The 5,711-nt window shown below is 34.7% G+C and overlaps 2 protein-coding genes across 3 annotated transcripts in view; one reads left to right on the forward strand and one right to left on the reverse strand.

The window, feature by feature from the left end:
• The window catches only part of LOC117109601, a 13,831-nt gene that overhangs the window by 5,927 nt on the left and 2,193 nt on the right, over nt 1-5,711 (reverse strand). The gene's annotated exons all lie outside the window — the stretch shown is intronic.
• LOC117109599 (ras-related protein Rab-13-like) overlaps nt 3,586-5,711 on the forward strand; it is an 8,140-nt gene continuing 6,014 nt past the window's right edge. Inside the window, exon 1 of one of the 2 annotated variants that reach the window (XM_033251980.1) lies at nt 3,586-3,624. The gene's annotated coding sequence lies outside the window, so the exon portion shown is untranslated. Of the gene's footprint in view, nt 3,625-3,709; nt 4,098-5,711 lie in introns of those variants that run through there. The other variant, XM_033251979.1, reaches the window with a different exon arrangement.

Genomic DNA, 5,711 nt, shown 5'->3' on the forward strand with positions numbered 1-5,711 from the left:
CGGTAAACGTTAGTGAAGGTTGGTTACAACCGTTGGGCCGACGTTGGTTAGAGGTTGTAATATTAGATGTAATTAAAGACGTTGTCGCAACGTCATAGTACCTGTCTCTTATACACATCTAGATGTGTATAAGAGACAGCATATATATGTATATATAAGTCGTTGAAACAAAAAATTATGACAACAAGGCATGTAGACTGTAGAACACTTATATATATAGTAAAAAGGCATGTGCCTACCTTGAAGTAGAAGATAATGTAAATATGGATTGCAACTTAAAATTTGAAACAACGCGATCTCACGCAGGCCATTAAATAGTATAATATGTGTACTAAACACGCTCACGATTCAATATTGATACGTAGGCATATTACTAGTCAAAACAGCAGAATGGTTCATTAGTTAGTTACCGGTACATCAAACGAAACCTGCATCCAACCTGGGTGGCGTGTGTTTTGCTTTCGGTTTAAATCTGTTTTCAATAGGTGGCGCAATTCTTCACTACAACATACTACCCTACCGTGCCCAAAATTCGGCATTGGCCCAGCTAGCAAAGCGACGTTGGTCCAACATTGGCAAGCGTCGGGGTCGGATATCTGACGTGGGTACGACGTTGGTGTTTGGTTGCAAAATTTGGTCGGAGAGGTAACGTCACACCAACATTGGAATTTCACGTTGGCCCAAAGTATGAATATATTTGTCGATTTTCCGATGTCGTCCCAACGTTGGTAAGCCGTTGTAAATATTCAGTCTGACTACGGACGTTGGTACAACGTCACGATTTGTTACTGGCCCGACGTCGGCAAACTACTAAACAGATGGTTGGGTACTACCGTTGGCCCAACGTTGGCTAGAGGTTGTAAATATTAGATGTGATTGTAGACGTTGTCTCAACGTCACAGTATGTTGTTGGCCCGACGTCGGTAAACGTTTGAAATGGTGGTTGGTTAAAACCGTTGGCCCGACGTTGGTTAGAGGTTGTAAATATTAGGATGTGATAACAGACGTTGTGGCATCGTCAGAGTACTTTGTTGGCCCGACGTCGGTAAACGTTAGTGAAGGTTGGTTACAACCGTTGGGGCGACGTTGGTTAGAGGTTGTAAATGTTGGATGTAATAAAGACGTTGTCGCAACGTCATAGTACTTTGTTGGCCCGACGTCGGTAAACGTTTGAAATAGACGTTGGTTACCACCGTAGGGCCGACGTTGGCCAGAGGTTGTAAATATTAAATGTGATTACAGACCTTGTCTCAACGTCACAGAACGCTGTTGGCCCGACGTCGGTAAACGTTTGAAATGGAGGTTGTTTACAACTGTTGGTCCGACGTTGGTAAAAGGTTGTAATAAATATTAGGATGTGATTATGGACGTTGTCCCAACGTCACGGTACTTTGTTGGCTTGACGTCGGTAAACCTTAGTGGAGGTTGGTGACAAAAGTTGGGCCGACGTTGGTTAGAGGTTGTAAATTTCAAACGTTTACCGACGTCGGACTAAAAAAAAAAAAAAGGACAAAAAAAAAAAAAAAAAAAAAAAAAATGGTTCGAATCGAACACACAACCACCAGGTTTTGCTATTCATTATTCACCATTAACTAAACTGCCTTAAAAATGGTTTGTGTGAGAATAGCACACACAACCTCCAGGTTTGCTATTCATTGCCACCATCAACTAAACTGCCTTAAAAAAAAAAAAAAAAAAAAAAATGGTTCGTGTGGGAATTGAACACAACCACCAGGTTTTCCGTAACATGATTAGTTTATTTTTTTTTCTAATTTGCATAATGAATTTTTCAAACTTTTTTGTCTATTTAAAAAAAAGTGCGTAAGTTATGGAGATGGTAACAATCAAAAATCGATTATAAATTTAATTCTACACTTTTAGACAAAAAAAAAAAACCCTCTTGGCCCATGCGTAATATTAACCTGCAGTGTATATATACGAAGAATTTTTTCTAGTAGAATCAGAGTTGACTAACTGGTACTTGGTGGGGTACTAGGTTTATCGCATTTAAGGCTTAGGGGCCGCGGTTTACCTCCCTCCGCTTAGTTATGCTGGATCAGGAATAGTAGACTCGGCGATCGTGGGTTCGATTCCCACACGGGGCAAGTTTTTTTTTTTAAATTTTTTTTATTTATTTTTATATTTTTATTTTTTCTTTTGAAGGTCGTGGGTTCGATTCCCACACGAGACAGTTTCTTTTTTTTTTTAAGGCAGTCTAGTTGATGGTGGATAATGAATAGCAAACATGGAGGTTGTGTGTTCGATTCCCACACGAACCAATTTTTTTTCCCTTTAAGGCAGTTTAGTTGATGGTGGATAATGGATATATTGTACTCGTTGATGACGTCGCGAAATAACAACAAACAACAACGTGTCATGTCCGAGCCCAGGCCGTCATGGAAGCTCACTGGCTCCTGTGTAATTCATGTTGAGCCAACTGCAGACGAAATGTTACAATCTTTTCAGAGATAAGCTGGAAGAAAGTTTTGGAAGGATTTTAATACTGAGGAATGGAAGTTAGCGAAGTCCTTGGCTTGCTTAACCGTTTTTCTTCGATCGTCGTTTCCAACCGTCTAGGCGCGTCTAGCCTAAAGAGTGCCTACATAGCAGTGGGTTACCCACATCTTTATATTTGCACAAGTAATTAAAATTGTTTATTGAGCAGATTAATCACACTGATAAACAATTGTACTACATTTGCACCGGATCTCATTGTAAACGTGTATACACATAACATAATAATATACATATTGCCGTACGTGCCTCTGGACCTCCTTTGAAGGGTTCTGGGCTCTCCCTGGCGCGGCCCATTTGTCCTCCGTAGAAAAATATTATTATTTTTTTTTTGTGATATACGGGTAAATTAGTAATTAAACGATTTCAAGTTAATGGCTGACAAAACTAATAGAAATAATTGTAAATAATAATAATTAATAATAATAAGTAATAATAAAATTACTGTATTGATAAAAATATCAGTAATAATATCATTATAATAACATAACTATCAATAATAATGATAAAGATATTAATTTAATAATAATTTTGTTTCAAATTGTTCTCAATTTCATGCTATTTTTGCGACATCTCTTTTTATCTTTTTTATCAAGTTTATGAAGTTTCCGTGATTTGTATGTTGATTTTGACCGAATAAATGAATGAATGAAAAAATGTTTATTAGCCCTATCTCAAATTTTAAATACATGGCTTTAAATGTATAATAAAGAAAATGTTAATGAAGAACTAAAATCATGCTATCGACGATGACGTTGATGAAGAACATCGTGATGATGATGATGTTGATGACTTTGATTGAGGATAAAACAGTACTTTATCATATTGACCATTAAATTACAAATGAGAAAAAATTAGCCAGTGATAACACTAGATTGAAATAGTAAAAACAAGGAAAACCAAACATTTTATTATTTTCAATAATACAATATATTAAGTTTTTTCTATTGTTTACAAAATATGATGGCCTCTTTCTGATGTTTTTTTCATAAATTACACCTCCTATCGAATGCTTGCATTTATTAATAATAGAACGATGCTAATATTCAGACAGTTATCGGGAGACAGTGCATATTAAATAGCTATAGCGAAGCAATGATTCATTAAAAGGTAGGCTCTGGTTATTTATTGATTTGTGTAAATAGACCTAATTCAATGGATTAGGTTCTAGTGTCACAATGCTTATCAATACTGGTAATATCTATCACGTTTTGGCAGTTCATCTATATGCAGATAACAGGGGCTGTAATTACAATAGCTTGGTCCTCATTGTTTTACCCGCCGCGCTCTATCTCGTTCCAGGCAATAAATTCAACGGAATGGCATTTTACTGTTGATAAATACATATTTCGCTTTTATTTATGCAAAACAGCTCCGAGCAACAAGTAATTTATGTGGGTAGGATATGTCTGTGTATTACGGATCGTGATTTTCCACATGCAAACCTCATAGGCAGTAAACGTATCTACAGACACAATAATTCGAGTAAAAGATGACAAATGCTTGCTAAGAAATGACAGACCGCTCAGAAACGTAAACCAATCTTTCTAAGTGAAGTTCAACCACATACGCTGGAAAAAAATGTATGTATTATTTATTTAGATAATGATTACCTGGGCCTTAAAAATAATATATATATTGTTTACAGTAGGCTTACATATATGCATTGTTATTGCAGTAGGCCTACGGAAACTTCCAGGTTTTGTTAAGATATGCCTATTTTGGTAATTTAGTTTATGATGTTTTCATTATGTTTAAACATTATTTTAATATTGAAATACAGCACTGCGTCCGTGAGATTGGCACGTCCTACGGATGATTAATGCTCAAGCCGGAGTTATTGTACAGGTCTATTTCGATAATGTGGGAGGCCTTGTAAAATTCTGTATTCGGTATTGCGCCATGAATTTAGTATAGTAATGAATTCATGTTAAGTCTAATTCAAGAATTAAGTGCCTGTACCGAATTTCGTGATGTAGGGATATAGATATCTTTTTAAAATATTCAGCATATATGATGATCGCTACATGCCGTTAGGACTTTTTATTTCATGGTATTCATCCAATATGACAGCGAAGAATAATGTAAAACTATTTACATCTACTGTAAAAACTAATTTTGCTTAATTTAATAAGGTACTATTATCTAAGTTTTCTTTGCTTAATAGTCCGAACGAATCCGGACTACTGATACTGGTTTAATTCAAACTACACAGAAGAATTCTCTCCTGTGTTGGCCATGATGTGGTGCGACTCGTACTAGGCCAATGACCTAAGCACAACTAATGTACGATCACATCTCTTTTGCTATCACACGTCTTCGTCATTTACAGATGATTATTATTACATATCATTCTTATTCTAGGGGTTATTTACAACATTTTATAATTATTGTTTTCATAATGACAACTTCTAGTTTTTGCCCTCTCAAATTTCGCACATTTGGCACATTAAAATTTCAGATAGCGTGACAATAATCCTATTTCGGTAGTGGAGAAAGCAATAATAATTTATAATCAGCAATCAAAACCAACATTCATAATGTAAGCTTGTTATGACTCAGGCAATGTGCTCAAAATACTGTGACCCAGTTAAAGCTACCATAGATTATATGGAAATAGTTTTTGAGTGGAAATTCATAATCGGAACCTATAATTAAAACTGTTAAGACAAATTTCAATTTATCGTGTGAATATTCATCGTGTTGACACCCGTCGTGTGGAAAGCGTATTTATAACAGAAATATTGAAAAGTGCAAAGGTACAATGTCGCTTTATATAATAACTCCTTATTAGGTCTATATAAACCAAATCATACATACACTAACATAATAATTAATAAAACCTATGATATTATAACAATTATTAACATAAGTAATAATTATGATGACAAGAATACATGGTTTTTTCATTTTCAAGATTATTTATCAATCTCATGCGTTTCAGACAGTGTGCACTAACATCTGTTTGTCTATACATACATAATATAGGCCTACATGTATTTATATATTTAGAATCTTTTAGTGTAAAAACATTTGTCCCAAAACTATAGGAATGTAACGTTGAAAATTTATGTATAACTGTATCCTAATAAATGTATATATATATATATATATGTATATATATATATATATATATGTATACATATATATATATATATATGTATATGTATATGTATATATATATGTATATGTATATA

This window comes from Anneissia japonica, unplaced genomic scaffold (genome assembly GCF_011630105.1).
Source record: "Anneissia japonica isolate Jap-2015-1 unplaced genomic scaffold, ASM1163010v1 scaffold287829_len2072220_cov186, whole genome shotgun sequence".
Classification (NCBI taxonomy): Eukaryota; Metazoa; Echinodermata; class Crinoidea; order Comatulida; family Comatulidae; genus Anneissia; species Anneissia japonica.